Source organism: Macaca fascicularis, chromosome 9, assembly GCF_037993035.2.
Source record: "Macaca fascicularis isolate 582-1 chromosome 9, T2T-MFA8v1.1".
NCBI lineage: Eukaryota > Metazoa > Chordata > Mammalia > Primates > Cercopithecidae > Macaca > Macaca fascicularis.
This window is the reverse complement of record NC_088383.1, coordinates 134,913,846-134,935,799: the sequence shown is the minus strand read 5'-3', so window position 1 is coordinate 134,935,799 and position 21,954 is coordinate 134,913,846. Positions and strand designations below refer to the sequence as shown.

Sequence of the window (21,954 nt, the reverse complement as noted above, 5' to 3'; positions counted from 1 at the left end):
CAACTAACTTCAAATATGCAAACAGGTTTCCAATATTTCTGTCATGTGAGTTCCCATCATTACATGAACCCATCTCCTAGTTCACGTGTGTCACCCATAGGATGTGACGCTGTCTTTCAACTCAGGTTTGTCAGGCTGCTGAGTCTGATAAAAGTCCTCAACCCAGCTAGTTACAGAAATCAATTATATTCTCATGAGCCTCTCTTATTCACACAACTAAAACGGAATGACACATACTGACACAAAAATCTTTTAAACTCTACTGGTTTTTTTAGCACATAATGTGATATTAAAGGGTAAATATGACTATATCAGGGATCATTCCCAAATTGCCCTCTACTGCTGTTTTCCTTCTCCATCCCCTGGCCTGCCAGTATCCTTTTTTATTCATTCTCTGTTCCTTTGCTCACAATAATTTTTTGAATGTTACTATGTGGTAGACCTATTAGGAACGGGGAGCACAAGACACTTTCTGCCCTCACTGAGTCTTGCAGGAGAAACAGACATTAAACAAAGACACTACCTGCCTCCCTAAAAAAAGTTATCATAATTGTGATGATTGCTCTAAAGAAAATAACTGCGATGCTGAGGGACATCCGAGGTCATATCTCAAGGAAGCAGCCCAGAGAGGACAATGAAGAACATAATGGCAAGAAAAAGGATTCTTTCTTCCACGTAAGTCACCAGTGACATGCTCTACAAACTTGCCCCATGCAAATCCAAACCTGAAAATGAATCCAATCATCTTAATATAGTAGAGTCCAACTAATATTAAGCCCTCTGGAGAAAAATCTAATCCTCATGACCGACATACCTGATAAGCTAGACAACCCCCTAAGTGTTGTGAATTTTAAGGAAAATGTAATTTTCTGTTTATACATCAATTCATAGTATCTGCAACATATTGTTGCTCTTTAAAATGGGGTTTCTTTATAATCTACAACTGCATTAGCCCATTCTTATGCGCTGCTATAAGGATAAACCCAAGACTGGGTAATTTATAAAGGAAAGAGGTTTAATTGACTCACAGTTCCACATGGCTGGGGAGGCCTCAGGAAACTTACAATCATGGCAGAGGGGAAGCAAACAAGGCAGCAGGAAGGAGAAGTGCCGAGTGAAGTGGGGAAAAGCCCCTTATAAAACCATCAGATCACATGAGAACTCACTCACTATCACAAGAACAGCATGGGGGAACTGTCACCACAATTCAATTACCTCCTACTGGGTCCTTCCCATGACACATGGGGATTATGGGATTACAATTCAAGATGAGATTTGGGTGGGGACACAGAGCCAAACCATATCAACTACCATGTCCCTGTTTCTCTAACAGCTTTCTACAATGGTTTACAATAAAAATAAATAGAAGGGTTGGATGAACTTACCTTACAAAGACAAATTTTGTGCTCTAAATCTTCCCAAACATACTCATTCTAAATAGGCTACCAGGGTATACACAGAAACATAAATTGTATTTTTGCAGCCAGTATGAAAATAACCAGGATCATAAATCAGATATTAATTATAAATAATGGTCATTCTTCTTTGCATTTATCAGAATAACATCCTACATAACAAATCCCCTGTTTCTACTACGGGACTGTTTCCACATTCATCTGTTTCTTGGCTCCAAGCATGTCTTAATGGCCAAGATTCCCTATTCTGCAAATAAAATGCAAAGGCAGCTACTATAACATAGTTGTCCTTCCAAAAATTCTCCTCCTATAGAAAAAAAGTTTGAAAATAAATTTACTTCCTTTTCTTTGTGCTAGCTACAAAGGTACACTTTTAATCTCAGCTTGAATACAAATAAATCTCTTTAATCTTCTGAGCAGGTATTGCTTCTCCCTTCTTCCCTTTCTAACCTCCTTCCTCAAGCTCCCACTTTCTTCACACTTAACACCCCCTTCAACTCTTTCATTAATTTCCTAAAACTGTTTAGGGGACTTGCACTTGAAATTACCTTTAAACTACCAACTTTTGTTCTGCTTCACCCTGTCTTACTACAGTATGTAAATATGTATCCCTCTCAAAATTCAAATTACAAAATAACCTTACAAATAAAAACCGGCACGTGTGAGGCATTTAGGCGTAACCTTGACGAACAAGGAATGTAAAAAATGCCATGCAGTCAGATGGGTTCAAGAATGCATGCTCTGTTGTCTCAAAACAGAAGCCAAAATATATATGCAGATATTGGCCATTTTTTTTTTTTTGAGACACATTTCGTTTTGTTGACCAGATTGGAGTGCAGTGGGGCATGATCTTGGCTCACTGCAACCTCCATCTCCCAGGTTCAAGCGATTCTCGTGCCTCCGCCTCCAGAGTAGCTGGGATTACAGGCGCGCACCACCACACCCAGCTAATTTTTGTATTTCTAGTAGAGATGGGGTTTCACCATGTTGGCCAGGCTGGTCTCGAACTCTTGACCTCAAGGGATCCACCTGCCTCGGCCTCCCCAAAGTGCTGAGATTACAGGCATGAGCCACTGCACCCAGCCTGGAAACTTTTAAAAATATATACTTAAAAAAAAAATAGGCCAGGTGCAGTGGCTCACGCCTATAAATCCCAGCACTTTGGGAGGCCGAGGCAGGTGGATCACAAGGTCAAGAGTTCAAGACTAGCCTGGCCAAGATGGTGAAACTCCATCTCTACTAAAAAAAAAAAAAAAATTAGCCAGGTATGGTGGCGGGTGCCTGTAATCCCAGCTACTAGAGAGGTTGAGGCAGAGAATCGCTTGAACCCGGGAGGTAGAGGTTGCAGTGAGCCGAGATCGCGCCATTGTACTCCAACCTAGGTGACAGAGCAAGACTCAGCCTCAAAAAAAAAAAAATATATATATATATATATATATTATATACACACACATATATATATACAACCTCTCTGGTCTCTCTCACCCAGGGAGGACCACCAGCGAAAATTCTTTCAAAGATTTATTTAGCATGGATACATAAAATTTTACAAAGAGCCCTCATATTCAACGTGCTGTTTTGCAGTGTGTGTGTGTGTGACAAGGTACTTTGCAGTGTGTGTGTGTGTGTGTGTGTGTGTGAGAGAGAGACACAGAGCAAGACTCTGTCTCCCAGACTGAAGTACAGTGACACAATCATGGCTTATGGCTCACTGCAACATCCGCCTCCCAGATTCAAGTAATTCTCATGCCTCAGCCTCCAGAGTAGCTGCGATTACGGCACATGGCACTGGGTTAATTTTTGTATTTTTAGTAGAAACAGGGTTTCACCATGTTGGCCAGGCTGGTCTCAAACTCCTGATCTCAAGAGATCTGTTCCGCCCACCTTGGCCTCCCAAAGTGCTGGGATTACAGACACAAGCCACTGAGTCCAGCCCAAGCTTGCCTTTTTAAATTAACAAGTTACTAGTAGATATTTTTGCATGTTAGTACATGGGATTTTAACTCAATTTTTAAAAACAAGGGTACTTTCTGTATAAAATAATTTTTACAGACAACACTTCAATAAAAACTGTGCACTTTACATAGTGATGAAAATATTTTTAGATGTTATGGCAAATTCCTAGAAGAATTGAGTTTTTGGATGTGTATAGGTTTCATTTTGATACATATTGCCAAAATGCCCTTTAAAAGGAGCATATGTCAATGTACCAACTATATGTAATTTCAAGCGGAAGTCCCCTGAAGATTATCCACCTCCTGCTACCAGATATAAGGTCTAAAGACACATTAACACATGTATACAAGAAGACCTAGCCAAGAATGATCATGGTAGCATCAGTACTGTAGTGACAAAAAATTGGAACTAACCTTTTCAGCAGAAGAGTAGATAAATAAATTGAGGTATGTTTACATCACAAGATACTATCCATTTTCTTATCATCTGTTAGATAAGTTATAGTATCTGTTATTTAGAGTCTACCTGGGCCGGGCGCGGTGGCTCACGCCTGTAATCCCAGCACTTTGGGAGGCCGAGGCGGGCGGATCACAAGGTCAGGAGATCGAGACCACGGTGAAACCCCGTCTCTACTAAAAATACAAAAAATTAGCCGGGCGCGGTTGTGGGCGCCTGTAGTCCCAGCTACTCGGGAGGCTGAGGCAGGAGAATGGCGTGAACCCGGGAGGCGGAGCTTGCAGTGAGCCGAGATCGCGCCACTGCACTCCAGCCTGGGCGACAGAGCGAGACTCCGTCTCAAAAAAAAAAAAAAAAAAAAAATAGAGTCTACCTGGAATCACTCTGCTTTACTTCAGCTCATATTCAGTATGTTAGCTTATAAAATATGTACAATAATCCATTGTTTATAAATATATACATATGTAGGATAAGTATAAAAACAAATGTATTCATTCAGCAAATATTTACTGAGAGCAAAATACATAGAATGTTAGAAAAAATGTTTACAATCATGGGTAAGATAAAGATATCTTATATAGGACACAAAAAACATTAACTACAAAAGAAAATGATTTGATAAATTGAATTTCAATACATTAAAAACCTCTACTCTTTGAAAATCACCATTAAGAAAATTAACAGGCAATTCACAGAGTAGGAAAAAAATATTGATGATACGTAAGTCTAACAAAAGGCTTACATGCAGAATATATTTAAAATGTTTACAACTAATAAGAAGATACACAACCCAATTTTTTTTTTTTTTTTTTTTTTTTTTTTTTTTTTTTTTTTTTTTTTTGGTGGGGGACGGAGTTTCGCTCTTATTGCCCAGGCTGGAGTGCAATGGCATGATCTCGGCTCACCGCAACCTCCGCCTCCCAGGTTCAAGCAATTCTCCTGCCTCAGCCTCCCGAGTAGCTAGAATTACAGGCATGTGCCACTACGCCCAGCTAATTTTGTATTTTTAGTAGAGACGAGATTTCTCTATGTTGGTCAAGCTGGTCTCGAACTCCTGACCTCAGGTGATCCGCCCACTTGGGCCTCCCAAAGTGCTGGGATTACGGGCGTGAGCCACCATGCCTGGCCACGACCCAATTTTTAAATGAGTAGAAAATTTGAAATCTTTTACAAAAAACTGACAAATGGTCAATAAGGATACAGTAAGACGACTAGTCATTGTGGAAATGCTAGTAAAAAATGACAATGAAATGCTGAGAATGCCTAAAATGTAAAAAGACTGAAAATACCAAATGTTGGTGAAGATGTGGAACAACTGGAACTCTCACACACTGTGGGTGGAAACCTGGAATTGTATAACCATTTTAGACAGTTGGCAGTTTCTAACAAAGTTAAATACAGACCTGCCCAATGAACCAGCAATTCCATTCCTAGGTATTTACTCAAAATGAATGAAGCATGTCCACACAAAGGCTTGTACATGAATGTTCAGAGTAGCTTTAATCATAATCGCCAAAACCTAAAAACATGCCAAATGCCAATCAGCAGATAAATGGATAGTGTTCTACCCACACAATGAAATACTAACCTGCAATAAAAATGAACTATTGGTACATGCAATAGCGTAGATAAATCTCAAAAAGAAATTATGGAAAGCAAGTGAAAGATTCTGAGCCAAGGAGCGACATGATCAGATTTAGGTTTTAACAGGATCCCTCCGGTTACCATATTGAAAACAGACCAAAGTGAGGTGAAGGCAGGAGCGGGAAATCAGACAGGAGGCAACTCAGTAATCCAGGTGCAAATATGATGAAGGAAGGACCAGGCAGGTAGCATGACAGGTCATGAAAAGTGATCAGATTCAGTCATCAAAAACTATCAGACTCTGAAGGACTCTCCACTCTATAACAATTAGACTTGGGCTGGGACACATCCTTTGAAGCATTTCTCATAAAATGTAGAAGAACCATCCAGGGACATCCCCACCCTTTCGCCCTACACCCTCTCGCCACCAAATTAAAAATTTAAAATATGAGTAGACCTCAGATCAGTCAGAAACCAGAAAGAACAAACCAGTGTCTCCATGTTCCAAAGCCACTGCAACAGCACCCAGAAGACAGGAGCCAAGGAATCTAGAGAGGGAGAGGACTCAGACCAGAGAAGCAGGCAGTGAGAGCAGTGGAGAAGCGGAGCTGACCTGATCTGCACATAGATGGAGGAGTAAGATTACCATGAGGCCAGGTTAATATAGCAGCCATGATGTGGGGATACTGAACTTGGAAAGCAGCAAGAAATAGAAGCTGAACCTGAGACTCCTGCTCTGAACAAAAGTCTCCAGTGGATCCAATATGATCATGGTTTGGATAAGCCTCTTGACTACCGCCAGAGGCAGATGCAAATGCTCTCTAAAGGAAGGACTCACCAAGTTAGCTACCCAGTTTAAGATCAAAGATTAAACACAAGGGGAGGCAAGCAAGCTGCAGTCAGAGAGATACACCCTCCAAGAACCAAAGAGGCTGGAGTGTCAGACTCACAATATCCAAGAGCTATGTACAAAACTTTAAAGAAACAGAAGATTCTATTACAAATTGAGTATTAAAGAGCTAGGAATTAGCAGAAATAGTTGAGGAAAAAGGCAAATGGAAATTCCTAAAATAAAAAATTGTTGAAATAAAGTAAGTAGGTCAAATGCAAATAAGGCAAAGATAAAAAGATAATTACATATCTGAAGAATTGACTCAATTTACCCAAAATAAAATGAAGATGGAAAACACAAATAGAGGTTAAAAAAACAAAATGAGAAGATCGTGCATATATTTAATCAGAGAGCCAGAAAGGAGTAATAAAAGGAACAGAAGAGAGGAAATATTTAAAGGAAAGTGTGTCATAACTAATTAAAGATATGAATTCAAAATTCCAGGATCCCAATTAAAATAAAAAGAAAAACATGCCTAGACACAAATATGAAACAGCAGAACATCAAAGGCAATAATATGATCCCAAAAACTAGAGAGCACACACACATCATCTACAAAAAATGTCAGAATGACAGAATTCTCAAAGATGACAATGCAGACTAGACAGTAATACAGTAAGATCTGCAGACAGAAGAGAAAAGAAGCTGTTCAGAGAACTATATGCTCAGCCAAAATTCCCTTCGGGAACAAGAATGAAATAAATGCATTTACCAATTTTAAAAGGAAGACATTCTGCAAGTATTTGCAAAACATACCTGATAAAAGACTAGCATCCAAAATATACAAAGAATTCTTAAAACCCAACAAGAAAAAAAGCCCCATTAAGAAATTAAGATCTGAATAAAAACTTTACCAAAGATGTACCAATGGCAAATAAGCATACTAAAAGATTCTCATCATCAAATGTCATTAGGGAATTGCAAATTAAAACATGATGCCAGTATACACACATTAGAATGGCTATAATTCAAAAGCCTAATGATACCAAAGTCCAGCAAAGATGCAGAGCAACAGGAACTCTCATTCATTGCTGTTGGGACTGCTAAATGGTACAGCCACTTCAGAACCAAGTTAAACACAGTCTTATCATGGGATTCGGCAATCATGCACCAAGGTAACTGCCCAGTTTATTTTAAAACTTGTACATGAATGTTTACAACACCTTTATTTATAAGGCCAAACACTAGAAGCAACAGGTCCTTCGATAAGGGAATGGACAAACTGGTATTTTTACAATGGAATATTTGTTATTCAGTGATAGAAAGTGAGCTGTCAAGCCATGAAAAGTCATGGAGGAAACTTAAATACATATTTCTAAGCGAAAGAAGCTAGTCTGTAAAGGTACATCTGTATTATCCCAACTATATACCACTCTGGAATAGGTAAAACTATGGAAAGAGTAAAAAGAACAGTGGTTATCAGGAGCTTAAGAAGAGGGAAGAAGGGTTGAATAGGTGACAGATGGAGGATTTTATTCAGGGAGTAAAACTTTTTTTTTTTTTTTTTTTTTTTTTTTTGAGACAGAGCCTTGCTCTGTCACCCAGGCTAGAGTGCAGTGACACGATCTCAGCTCACTGCAACCTCTGCCTCCAGGGTTCAAGTGATTCTCCTGCCTCAGCCTCCCGAGCAGCTGGGATTACAGGTGCCCACCACCATGCCCGGCTAATTTATTTTTAGTAGAGTCAGGATTTCACCATGTTGGCCAGGCTGGTCTCAAACTCCTGACCTCATGCTCCACCTGCCCCAGCCTCCCAAAGTGCTGGGATTACAGGCGTGAGCCACTGTGCCTGGCCACTATTCTTGATGGTACTAGAATGGTGGCTATATGACACTGCATTTGTGAAAGTCTGTAGAACTTCCCAGTACAAATAATGAATAATTAGTGTTGCAAAGTTTAAAGAAGCATTTAGGAAGCTGGGGAATCCCAAGTTAGAATGCAGACTATGACAACATGTTGATGATACAAGAAATATCAAGATATAGATGGCTAACAAAATTGTATATAATTTAGCTATGTTACAAATGGATGAAACAACTTTACTGAAGGAGTAAGGGGAAAGGGTTTTGCCCTAAATAACTCTGGCAATGAGTGCAGTTTCTGAGACTAAAAGCAAAGGAAACTGGACATAAGCACTGTACTCTAGTTGATAACACATTTCCCACAGAGATACAGCTTAACAATTCTGAAATTGCTGTGCATGTATATGGGAAATGAACAACTAGGTAAATTAATGGCAGATGATGAAAGCTAGATTTCTGTTGGAGTAGGAGTTAACATACAAGCAAGGGAAGGAGGCTAGAATGATCCATGTGGTAATGAATTACAGTTGGAGATATCAGTTGGACTCACTTTTGGTTTAACTCACATAAACAAATATTTGCAGGTATATTTGTACAAACAGGTAAGTAGACACTGATACATTTCTCAGAACTCCTTTGAGAAATAGCTGATTCAAGACTGAGGGCAGGAAATTATACAAAATGAGTCTAGAGTATCTTATTGTGCCAAAATGTAAGTTCATTTTTTTTGTTTTTGTTTTAAAAAAGCCCATCCCACTATAGAAAAGGGATGCCAACAGGACACAGGAGAAACAAGAAACTGAAAAAACTTCCAATGACCAAAACTGGAACATTTGAACAACAAATTAAACAGCACTGGATTATAACTGAAAGTATAAAAATATTCCTCAGTCCATACTGATATAAATGAGTGAATAAACAAACACAGGAGAAGAGGCAAAACTCCTATGCAAATAACTCATTAGATAATCTCCCCTCAAGGAGCTGCAGCATAACTCCTCAATCCTGAAGTGTGGTTGCATATAGAGACTTCCAAAAAGTACATGGAAAGGAAGGGGGAAAGCGTCACTTTGCAATGGAGAAACCTGACGAACACTACCTCAGCCAGATGATTAAACAATCAACAGTACGGTTGGGCGCCATGGTTCATGCCTGTAATCCTCCCAGCACTTTGGGAGGCCAAGGTGGTTGGATCACAAGGTCAGGAGTTAAAGACCAGCCTGGCCAATATGGTGAAACCCCATCTCTACTAAAAATACAAAAATCAGCCAGGCATGGTCACAGGCATGTGTAGTCCCAGCTACCTGGGAGGCTGAGGCAGGCAAATTGTTTGAACCTGGGAGGTGGAAGTTGCAGTGAGCTGAGATTTTGCCACTGCATTCCAGCTTAGGTGACAGAGACTCCGTCTCTAAATAAATAAATAAATAAATAAATAAAAGCGGTTAAGTCACGTGGATAGTATATATTCTTAATTTGAGGTAACGAAAATCACATTTTTACCTCTGTGATTTTCCTCCCAAAAAAAATCTATAAAATCCATCTATGAGAAAAAAAAAAAAAAAAAAAAAAAACAGAAAAATTCCAATTGAGACACATTTGCAAAATACCTGAGCAGTACTTCCCAAAATTGTAAAGGTTATCAAAAACAAGAGTCTGAGAAACTGACAGCCAAGTGGAACTTCAGGAGAAATGACAACTAAATATAATGTGGTATTCTGGATGGGATAAAAGAGGAAAGAGACATTGGGTAAAAACTAAGGAGATCTGAATAAAGTATGGACTTTGGTCAATAATAATGTATCAGCCTGGCATGGTGGCTCACACACCTGTAATCCCAGCACTGTGGGAGACCGAGGTGGGTGGATCATCTGAGGGAGTCAGGAGTTCGAGACCAGCCTGTCCAACATGGTGAAACCTCGTCTCCACTAAAAATACAAAAATTAGCCAGGCATGGTGGTGGGCACCTGTAATCCCAGCTACTCAGGAGGCTGAGGCAGGAGAATCGCCTGAACCCAGGAGACGGAGATTGCAGTGAGCAGAGATCACGCCACTGCACTCCAGCCTGGGTGACAGAGCGGGACTCCATCTCAAAATAATAATAATAATGTATCAACATTGGTTCATCATTTGTAACAAATGTACCATATTCATATAAAATGTTAATAATGGGGTAAATGAGTGCAGGTTATGTGAGAACTCTAAGAAATAGATTTGTATTTTATAAATCTAAAATTATAAAACTAAACTTTTTAAAAAAATCACCAATATGCAAGGAAACAAAATATGACCAACAGGAAGAAAAAAATCAAGAGAAACTCAAATGACATCTATGATAGAATTAGTAAACAAATGTTATCCTGTAAGTATTGTCTTCAAGAAGATAAAAACATGAGCATAAGAAAATATTTTTAAAATACTTAGAACTGTTAGAAATAAAAAAAATACAATACAAAATTGAAAAATAGAATTAACAGGTTATACTTGGCAGAAAACTGTATCAATAAATGAAAAGAAATAGCTATTTTAAAAATTGACAAAACAAAGGAGACAGAAAAAATGATTGAGAATAAATTAAGAGCACCAGTGACCTAAAGGCCAGTATCAAGCAGTCCAACACATGTGTAATTGTAATCCAAGGGAGAGAAGAGAAACAAGAAACAAAATGATTTGAAATAATGGTCAATTTCCTAAATTTGATGAAAAGCATAAACCCACAAATCCAAGAACCTCAACAACCCCAAGCAGAATAAACGTAAGAAAACTACGCCAAGCAACATTCTAATCTAATTGCTAAGGTTCAGTGGAAAATCGTAGAAGCAGCCATGGCGGGTGCAAGGGGATCTACAGAAAAACAAAGACAGCAGACCTCTCTTCAGAAGCACGTAAGCTAATAGCAGAGTAGATATGCCTTTAAAGTATTCAGATTGTTTTTTGCTGTTGAGATGTGTGAGCTCTGTGTATATTCTGGATATTAATCCCATCAGATGAATAGCTTGCAAATGTATTCTTCCATTCTGTAGGTTGCCTTTTCACTCCGTTGTTTCCTTTGCTGTGCAGAAGCTTCTTCATTTCATGTAATCTCATTTGTTTATTTTTGCTTTTGTTGCCTGTGCTTTAAGAGACAAGCTTTTGCTCTGTCACCCAGGCTAGAGTGCAGTAGTTTGACAGTAGCTCACTGCAGCCTTGGATTGCTGGATTCAAGTTAACCACCTGCCTGAGCTTCCTGAGTAGCTAGGACTACAGGTACATACATCACATCTGGCTAACTTTTAATTTTTTGAAGAGACAGGGTCTCACTATGTTGCCTAGGCTGGTCTTAAACTCCTGGGCTCAAGTGATTGTTGACTGCTTTTGAGGTCTTATTCATAAAATATTTTCCCAGACCAATGTCCTGAAGGGTTTCCCCTATGTTTTCTTGTAGTAGTTTTATGGTTTCAGATCTTACATTTAGGTCTTTGATCCATTTTATTTTCATATAGGGTGAGAGGTGAGGGTCTATTTTCACTCTTCTGCATATGGATATCTAGTTTTCCCAGCATCGTTTATTGAAGAGATTATCCTTTCCCCAATGAGTATTCTTGTTGCCTTTGTCAAAAATTAGTTGGTAGCCAGGCGTGGTGGTTCATGCCTATAATCCCAGCACTTTGGGAGGCTAAGGCAGGAGAACCATTTGAGTCCAGGGTTTCAAGACTAGCCTATGCAATACAGTGAGACTCTGTCTCCACAGAAAATTTTTAAAAGTTAGCTGGGTACAGTTGCACATACCTGTAGTCCCTGCTACTCAGGAGGCTGAAGTAGGATGATTTCTTAAGCCCAGGAGGTCAAGGCTACAGTAAGCTATGATCATGACATTGCACTCTAGCCTGGAGATGGAGTGAGACACTGTCTCAAAAAATAAAAAATTTTTAAAAAGCAGTTAGCTGTAAATCAATAGGTTACTTTCTGGGTTCACGATTCTGTTCCATTAGTGTGTCTGTTTTTATAACAGTACCATGCTGTTCTGGTTACTATAGCTTCGTAGTATATTTTGCAGTCTGACAGTGTATACCCCCAGGTTTCTTTTTGCTCAGGACTGTTTTGGCTATTGGGGGCCTTTTGTGGTTCAATATAAATTTTAAGATTTTATTTCTATGAAGAATGTCATTGGCATTTTGATAAAGATTACATTGAGGCCAGGGCATGGTGGCTCACACCTGTAATGCCAGCACTTTGGGAGGCCAAGGTGGGCAGGTCATGAGGTCAGGAGATCGAGACCATCCTGGCCTAACACAGTGAAACCCCGTCTCTTAAAAATACAAAAAAAATTAGCTGGGTGTGGTGGTGGGCACCTGTAGTTCCAGCTACTCAGGAGGCTGAAGCAGGAGAATGGCATGAACCCAGGAGGCAGAGCTTGCAGTGAGCTGAGATCGCGCCACAGCACTCCAGCCTGGGTGACAGAGCAAGACTCCTGCACGGGGCGTGGGGGGAAGGATTGCATTGAATCTGTAGATTGCTTTGGATAGTATGGTCCTTTCAAAAATATTGGTAGTGCCCACACTCAGGGCCTGGCAGGGCTGACCTGCCTACCTTGGCTCAACGGCCCTTGGAACACACTGCTGCTACCATGTCTTCCAGGGCCAGCGAGAGTGCCCTGCAGCACCTGGTGCAGCAGCTCAAGCTGCAGGTCAGAGTGGGAGAGGATCACGGTCTCTCAGGCAGCTGCAGAGCTGCAACAGTACTGCATGCAGAATGCCTGAAAGGATGCCCTGCTGGTCAGTGTTCCAGCAGGAAGTAACCCCCTCCTGGAGTCGAGATCCTGTGCTTTACCCTGAAGACTCTAGGAAAGAAGTCTGCAGAGGAAAGCCTTCAAGCACAAAGTGATAAATCACTGCCTCCAAGCCTCAAGAGAGGCTTTTCACTGGTCAAGTGACAGTTATTTCAGACTTCCTGTGGCCTGGTACTATAACCAAAATTCTACAGAAACTGGTGAGTTTCTGCTCAATTAAGGAAACTGGGAGAAGGAATCTAGCTCTAAAGAGTAAGTCTGGGTTTTTGTCTGTCTTACATATAAAGCACTTCACCAAAAAAACAAACCTTACCACCAGATATGCCAAAATGTACCTCTTTCATAAGTGAATTCCTGATGTTTCTATACCTGGAATATCATGTATGTTTTATTTACTGGATGTTCACATTTAGGAAGGAAAAAATTTTATTTAAAAAATTGAATATTTGTTATTTGGTATAAAAATATTTGTCAGGAACAACAAATACTACAAAATTTGTTCTGCTCATGAATTTACAGTTTCTAAACTAAGGTAAGAAAGTACAAACTGCTGGGGAAAAAAGTAGTCTTTACTAATTGACTGATGCCTTGATTTTTCCAAATGAGAAGGTTGTTTCATTTTTAAACACTTAACATGGGAGCTGTTCCTTAGCAAACTTATCTGGAAAGATTAATGTTATGTGAGGCATTTGGTTGCCCCATCGTATATATAGATGAAGCAGATTCGGTTCTTGTAGTTGTGGTTGTACCTAAATACATTACTTCTTATCTTTTTTTTTTTTTTTTTTTTTTGAGACGGAGTCTCGCTCTGTCACCCAGGCTGGAGTGCAGTGGCATGATCTCAGTTCATTGTAACCTCAGCCTCTCTGGTTCAAACAATTCCCCTGCCTCAGCCTCCCAAGTAACTGTCATATGTGATTACAGGTGCATGCCACAACGCCCAGCTAATTTGTGTGTGTGTGTGTATGTGTGGATTTTTAGTAGAGGTAGGGTTTTACTATGTTGGCCCAGCCTGGTCTTGAACTCCTGACCTCAAGCAATCCACACACCTTGGCCTCCCCAAAGTGCTGGGGTTACAGGCATGAGCCACCATACTCGGCCTATTTCATATCTTAAGAAATGTTTAAATATGACTCGAAGAACACTGTAAACAGTTAAAAACAAAGTAATGTAAAATACTACAACCTAAAATAATTTTTTTTTTTTTTTTTTTTTTTTTTTGAGACGGAGTCTCGCTCTGTCACCCAGGCTGGAGTGCAGTGGCGCGATCTCGGCTCACTGCAAGCTCCGCCTCCCGGGTTCCCGCCATTCTCCTGCCTCAGCCTCCTGAGTAGCTGGGACTACAGGCGCCCGCCACCGCGCCCGGCTAATTTTTTGTATTTTTAGTAGAGACGGGGTTTCACTGTGGTCTCGATCTCCTGACCTTGTGATCCGCCCGCCTCGGCCTCCCAAAGTGCTGGGATTACAGGCTTGAGCCACCGCGCTCGGCCCTAAAATAATTCTTAATGTCACAAGTGTTTTATTTATTTTGATGCTATGCCTTTGATTTGATTTGGGACACTTTTAGAAGGCAACTTTGTGTTTGCAATAATCTTTGAAGAGTTTGGAAATAAAATTTCTGCTTAATTCAAAAAAAAATTAATTCTTCTGATCCATGAGCATGGGATGTCTTTCCATTTGTTTGTATTCTCAAACTATCCAGTTTAAATATAGGCCAATAATCTACACAGACACTTGTCAAAAGACGACAAACAAATGGCCAAGAAATACATTTTTTAAATGCTCAACATTACTAATTATAAGGGAAATGGAACTCAAAATCACAGTGAGGTATCATCTCACTGTAGGATAGCTATTATCAAAAGACTAACAAATGCTAGTGAGGATGTAGAGAAAAGGGAACTCTTAAATACTCTTGGTGGGAATGTAAAGTAGTACAGCCACTATGGAAAACAGTATGGATGTTCCTCAAAAAACTATAAACAGGCTGGGCATGGTGGCTCATGCCTGTAATCCCAGCACCTTGGGAGGCCAAGGCTGGCTGATCACTTGAGGCCAGGAGTTCGAGACCCAGCCTGGCCAACATGGTGAAACCCCCTAAGACATGCCTGCTTCCTCTTTCACCATAATTTTAAGTTTCCTGAGGCCTCTTCAGCCATGCAGAACTGTGAGTCAATTAAGCGTCTTTTTAAATTACCCAGTCTTGGGCAGTTTTTTATAGCAATGTGAAAACAGACTAATACAGAAGCTAAAAAAAAAAAAAAAAATTGTTGATCACACAGAAGTAAAAAGGAGAACAGAGGATACTAGAGGCTGGGAAGGGTAAAGGAAGCAGAGAGATAGGAAGAGGTTCATTAAAGGATATAAAATTACAGCTAGATAGGAGGAATTAGTTCTAGAGTTCTACAGTACTGTAGAATGATTATAGTTAACAGTAATACATAGTTTCAAATAGCTACAAAGAGGATATTTAATGTTCACCCTCCCAAACTAAAGAATGTTCAAGATGATACGCTAATTACCCTGATCTGATCACTATACATTTTATGCACCAAAACATCACTCTATACCCCATAAACATGCACCAAAAAAGTCAATTACAAATTTAAAAGAAACCAATTTTTAAAAAAATTTTTTAAGCACTCAAAAGGAAAGTGTGTCAAACGAGAACTCTTTACCTAGTGACATTATCTTTAAAAAATAAAGGCAAGGCCGGGAATGGTGGCTCATGCCTATAATCCCAGCACTTTGGGAGGCTGAGGTGGGCGGATCACCTGAGGTCATGAGTTCAAGACCAGCCTGGACAACATGGTGAAATCCCATCTCTACTAAAAGTACAAAAATTAGCCGGGTGTGGTGGCGGGTGCCTGTAGTCCCAGCTTCTTGGGAGGCTGAGGCAGGAGAATTGCTTGAATCTGGGAGGCGGAGGTTGCAATGAGTGGAGATCACGCCAGTGCACTCCAGCCTGGGCAACAGAGACTCCGTCACAAAAAAATAAATAAAAATAAAGGCAAAATAAAAGGTTAACATAAACCAAGCTGAGAGAGCTCATCGCTAATACACCTGAACCATACAAAATGTTAAAGGAAGTTCCTCAGGCAGAAGACAAGCCATACAAGATACAAATCTGGATCTACACAAAGTAACAAAGAACCCTAATAAAGGCAAGTATGTGGGTAAATATAAAATATGTTGTCTGCCTAAAACAAAAATAACAACAATGTTTTGTGAGGTTAATAGGGTATGCAAAAGCAACATAGAGGATAACAACAGCACCAAGTCTGGGGCCTGGAAGAATACTGTTATAAGGTTCTTGTGCATAAGGTCAAGCAGCAGGGTATTGCTTGAAGGAGATTGTGGTAAGTTAAAGACATCAACAGTAAGCCAGGCGCGGTGGCTCACGCCTGTAATCCCAGCACTTTGGGAGGCCAAGGCAGGCAGATCACAAGGTCAGGAGATCGTGACCATTCTGGCTAACACAGTGAAACCCCATCTCTACTAAAAATACAAAAAATTAGCTGGGCATGGTGGCATGCACCTGTAGTCCTAGCTACTCAGGAGGCTGAGGCAGGAGAATCACTTGAACTCGGGAGGGTGAGGTTGCAGTGAGCCGAGATCACGCCACTGCACTCCTGCCTGGACGACAGAGCAAGACTGTCACTGTACGTTAGAAGCCTATACGACTCTGGACTCACCCTTATTATACAAATCTATAATGAGCTTATGTTTTTCCTTGTTATTAAAACCATCTTCCTTCTGGTTTGTCAGATATTCTGCTAAATGGCCTGAGCAAGTCCCTTCATGGTCACCATAATTGCTAAATAAACACACTCACAGGTTACCACACAATTATCTAACTCTTATGACCACTAAACTATAATTTTAAATTTATTTTAAACTGCCTAACTTTAAAATTAGTTTCTACTATTAAAAGCATATACAATAAATATATTACATTTCATGTACCTGTGCTATATTTTCTGTAAAACCAAAGAATCTTTGGTGAAAAGTTAAAAATTCCAACTTGATCTGAAGTGGGAGAGCAATAAAGATAAAAATTATTCATGGTCATACATAATAAATCTGCCCGCTCCTTCCCATTTTCTATATCAATATAACTTGCATTATATTTGGAGGCTTAATATTAGAGCTTGGAGGCAAGGGATATCTCCAATAAATCATATTTTCTGTACAATCTAAGACAGCCTTTGATTTTTTGCTTTTCCAAAGTGAAGTGCTCAATAAACATCAGTTTGAATCTCCTTTCAAATATATTCAATCCTCATTCTGGCTGTTTCCTCCCTTTACCACCCCCCACCCAAAAAAAAAGTATCATCGAAGTACTGGTTTAAGCTTCAAGAGTAGATAGGGTGTAAATCACTTGCATTCTTGCTAGGTAGAATGCCTTTTAGCCAAACTGTGATATAGCAAAATTCTTTACCTCGATCCCCATCTTCCTCCTGATTCTAACTTTAAAATGGGAGTAAGTGGGAATGTGGGCTTAAATGCCCCCCACCTCCCATCACATCCAGGATATATTAGTCATAGTTCCTTTGACTAGAAGTGTTTCAAAACGTTAAGTTCTTTTCATTTTCCTTGAACACGATATATTCTCCCCAACCCCGCTTCCTTCCACTGCCTTAGAACATAGATTCTTTTGTACTTGGAAGGAACTTGATTTGTTTTGGAGCCAATCACTTGAGATGAAGCACATAACTGACATCTTATTAAAACTTCATTTAAAAATAAGATGGGGCCAGGCACAGTGGCTAACACCTATAATGCCAGCACTTTGGGAGGGCAAGGCATGAGAATTGCTTGAGCCTTGGAGTTTGAGACCAGACCGAGAAACGTGGTGAAAATCTGCTTCTACAAAAATTAGCTGGGTGTGTGGTGGTGCACACCTGTAGTCCCAGCTTCTTGGGAGGTTGAGGTGGGAGGATCTCGAGCCTTGGAGGTCGAGGCTGCAGGGAGTCATGATCGCACCACTGCACTCCAGCCCGGGTGACACAGCAAGACACTGTCTGAAAAGATCACAATAATAAAATGCATCAAATTTGATGTTGCAACTATGCAGCCATAAAAAGGAATGAGATCATATCCTTTTGCAGGGACACAGATGGAGCTGGAAGCCATTATCCTCAGCAAGCTAATGCAGGAACAGAAAACCAAACACCACATGTTCTCATTTATAAGTGGGAGCTGAATGATGAGAACACATGGTCACATGTGGGGGACCCACACACTGGGGTCTGCTGGGGAGGTGGGTAGGAAGGGAGAGCATCAGGAAGAATAGCTAACGGATGCTAGGCTTAATTCTAGGTGATGGGTTAATCTGTATGGCAAACCACTATGACACCTACGTAGCATACCTACATCCTGCACATGTACCCCTGAACTTAAAAGTTGAAGACAAAAAAAAACTTTGAGCATTACCAGTGTTTCCAGAAATTCTTGGTGGAGCAAAGCAATCAACATAAAAAGGTGAAGTGATTTCTGCTAATGTTATGATTGTAGGCAGTTTTTCTTTTAAAACTGCCTTTTAGTTAAGTAAATGCTCCTTTAATTCATTTTCCTTCTTTTTTTTTTTTTTTTTTTTGAGACAGAGTCTCACTCTGTTGCCCAGGCTGGATCGCAGTGCCACAATCTTGGCTCACTGCAATCTCTGCCTCCTGGGCTCAAGGGATTCTCCCACTTCAGCCTCCCAAGTAGCTGAGACTACAGGCGTGCACCACTGGGTCTGGCTAATTTTTATATTTTTAGTAGAGGCAGGGTTTCTCCATGTTGGCCAGCTGGTCTTGAACTCCTGACCTCAAGTGATCTGCCCACCTCGGCCTCCCAAAGTGCTGGGATTACAAGTGTGAGCCACTGCGCCTGACCCCTCTATTTTGTTTTTAATTAAAAATCAATTTTGCCCAGTACAGGAAAAAATCCATTAACTATTGAAATTTTTCAGAGATTTCAAGCAGGTCTTCATATTTATTTCATTTAAAAATTACTGATCCTTTAAGAATAATGTTCTAATTTTCACTACAAGAACAAAACCATCATGGCAATGCTAATATTTAACTGAGCACGCTGATGATGGGTCAGATACCGTGCCAAGTGTTTGGGATCTACAACCTGTTAGACACAAAAGAAGTTCCCATTCAAAGGTTTAACATCCTTGCTCTTTGTTCCCTACTTCCAAGGCCAAACTAACTTCCTTATCCTTTATGCCCCCCTGTCTTGGTTTCAGTAAACAACTTTCCCGCTGGTCCTTATCTACAGAGCCCACATCTGCTACCCACTCTGTAAATGACCCCTCCCGTCGCAATGGCTCTTCCCACCGAAACTGCCCCTTCCGCCAGTGTAACCACATTCCTACACCATTCAAGTTAGCCAACTGGGTTCAGCTTAGACTGTACAGTCTGACTCCACAGTGGAGACAGGACACAGTAGCTGGGACAAACTGCCATTAGGGATAAAAACCCCTTCCCTCCTTTGTTTGGTGTGCTCTCATGGTGACCAAACTTGAGAGCAGCACCCTTCTGCAGAAGTAAATTTTGCCTTGCTGAGAAATCCTTTGTTTAAGTGCTCATTTTCTTTGTGACTGTGAGCTTTACTTCCTACAGATCTCATCCAAGACTCACAGCAGCCCACGGGGAAGGCAGAGAATCATGGCCCATGTTACGGACACAGACGCAAAGACCTCCCAGAAGCAGCAGGGTGCCCAGCTAGGAGGGGCAGGTCCAGGACATGAACCCAAGTCTGTCTGACTTCAGAGTCTGAACCACAAAGGTATGCTGAATTTGGAGTTGTAGCTCTCCAAGAAATGAAAAAAATACAACTTAGCAACCAAGAGGCATTCTGGCCCTCTGGCATTCTGGGACCTGGAGCTCAGAGGAAACCTCAGGGCTTTCATAAGCTGCTCACTTTGCAGGGCCCAGAATCCAGGTTGTTACCATAAAAATGTGGGGTTTTTCCCCTGCATAGGAACTCATTCTCCAAAGAAGTTCACCTATAGGATCCTAGTGCCTAAGACATAAAAACAGAGCTGATCTGGTGAGAAGGTGAGGTCTGAAGCATCACCCACACCACCTCCCTGGATCAGTCACCCTAAGGTGACTCCATTCTACTTAGGAGGGTTAGAGAGCAAAGTCTGAAAATCCCTAGACAGTCATTCAGACTAAACTAGTACCATGCGTCTGGGGAGGCCTCTTGAAGATTCCAACTTCAGCCACAGAGCCCGATGCAAACCACCAAGCTGCACAAACAGAGGGGCCTTCACAAGCCGTCTCCCAAGACAAGTGAGCCTTGGCAGGGGGACCAAGTGGTTCTCGAAGCAGGGTTCCTGGCTTATCACTGGGAACTTGCTAGAAATGGAAATTATCAGTTCTGACACCAGTCCTACTGACCCAAACTCGGAGGCTGGGGCCAAGCATTTCTCATGTTAACAGACTTTCAGGTCATTCCAATGCGCACTCAAGTCTAAAAAACCACTACAAAGAAATAGAGGCTGACCAGTGCCCTGAAGTCAGCAGCTGTGAGGAAGAGAACACAGCATTTTCTACACCGAGCTTTCTCTCTGTGGAGATAAAGCTGCCCATTAACTCCCCGAGAGCTGCCACCCCAGCCTTTAATGAGTCCACCGTATCAGGCATGTAAGAAGTGTGTGAGAGAGTGTGTGTGTGTGTGTGTGTGTGTGTGTGTGTTTCCTGCTGGGCACCATAGCAGCAAAGGTCTTAAGGGAGATAGAGGGAGATAAACAACTCACAGAAAAACAAGGTACCAATCTGCAGGAGAGATGCAAGCAGAGGTATACAAACCAGGAGGGTGGTCCACTCTGTCTCAGACATCGAGGAACATTTTCATCAAGATGACACCTGAGCTGCTGGAAAATGCAAATAGGAATTTTCCAGGGACAGAGGAGTGCTTTGGTGTCCAGATCCCCCCAATCTCAGCACCTGATACACACACGGATGATCCTGGTTTGGGCCAGAGCTCAGGAAAGAACATCTTCTCTGAACTTTTTTTAAAACAGCTTTATTGAGATGAAATCCACACACTATAAATTCACTGACTTAAATCATACAGTTCAGTGGTTTTCAGGGCAAGAAACTGGCAGGATTGGCATCTAAACCCTGACCTGACATTCTGGGCAAACACCCAAACAGCCAAGTTTTACAGTTTGAAGCAGAGAATTTGGTTCTTGCTGATACCTAGTTAAAATAAGTTTTCACCTGTCAAGAAAGATACTCAAAAAATAATGTACATAATTATAAACACACCATGCTTTTTTTTTTTTTAAAGCAAATCACATGAAATAAAATTCCTGGGTTTGTAGGACACAAACACCAAATATTCCTACAAAGAGTAAGTATAATTGGGGATGAGGCTGCCTGATTTATGCGCACCTGAACTTATCTGACACATCTTGTCACCACAAAGTCTGACAGTTCCAGATAAAGCAGCATGCAAAATTGCCACCAATATAGCAAAATGGCCTGAAGAAGCAAATGTTCCAATGAAAAACTCCCACATGCATCCCATCAATAATTCAATATTTATAGTATGAGAATAATCTGGTTACACAATTATAGGGCTCAACTGAACACAGTGGATTTTTAAATGCATTTGAATTATTTTTGTGGATGTCTCAATTTCAGATGAATTATTTTTTTCTACAATTATTGATCATTCCAAAATTTAAACTCAATGGAAAGTATCTTAGTGGAAGCCAAAAAAGGAAATTGAAAGAATGAAGATAGGCAGGAGCCTCGAAATGTCAAGAACTCTCCTATAAAACAATGGAGACTAAAAACTCTAATGGTTGAAATGGTACGCAGAACTGTTTCATTAAGAATCATAATCGCCAAGAAAATGTTGGTAATAACAGAAGAGAAATAAGACTGAGAATCAGAATACTCCCAGCAGAAAACAAAACCTTCCAAACAGAAAACAATTTCTACAGTCAGCACAGCCTCGTTTTAATGAACGTGTTGACTTCCATAAGTACCTTGAACTTTCATCCCTGCATGTCACAATGAGCAATTCACAGCAACACTGTGAGGTTGCAAATTTTTCTGCCTCCAAAATCATGATT

The 21,954-nt window shown here is 40.6% G+C and overlaps 1 protein-coding gene and 1 pseudogene across 8 annotated transcripts in view; one reads left to right on the top strand and one right to left on the bottom strand.

Annotated features, from left to right (window-relative positions):
* The window catches only part of FANK1 (fibronectin type III and ankyrin repeat domains 1), a 122,041-nt gene that overhangs the window by 47,965 nt on the left and 52,122 nt on the right, over nucleotides 1-21,954 (bottom strand). The window contains exon 2 of one of the 8 annotated variants that reach the window (XM_065521602.1): nucleotides 17,774-17,893. The exons of the other annotated variants lie outside the window; for them this stretch is intronic. The gene's annotated coding sequence lies outside the window, so the exon portion shown is untranslated. The remainder of the gene's footprint in view (nucleotides 1-17,773; nucleotides 17,894-21,954) is intronic. 8 annotated transcript variants of the gene reach the window in all.
* Nucleotides 11,224-12,915, top strand: LOC123566886 (guanine nucleotide-binding protein G(I)/G(S)/G(O) subunit gamma-10 pseudogene; annotated as a pseudogene).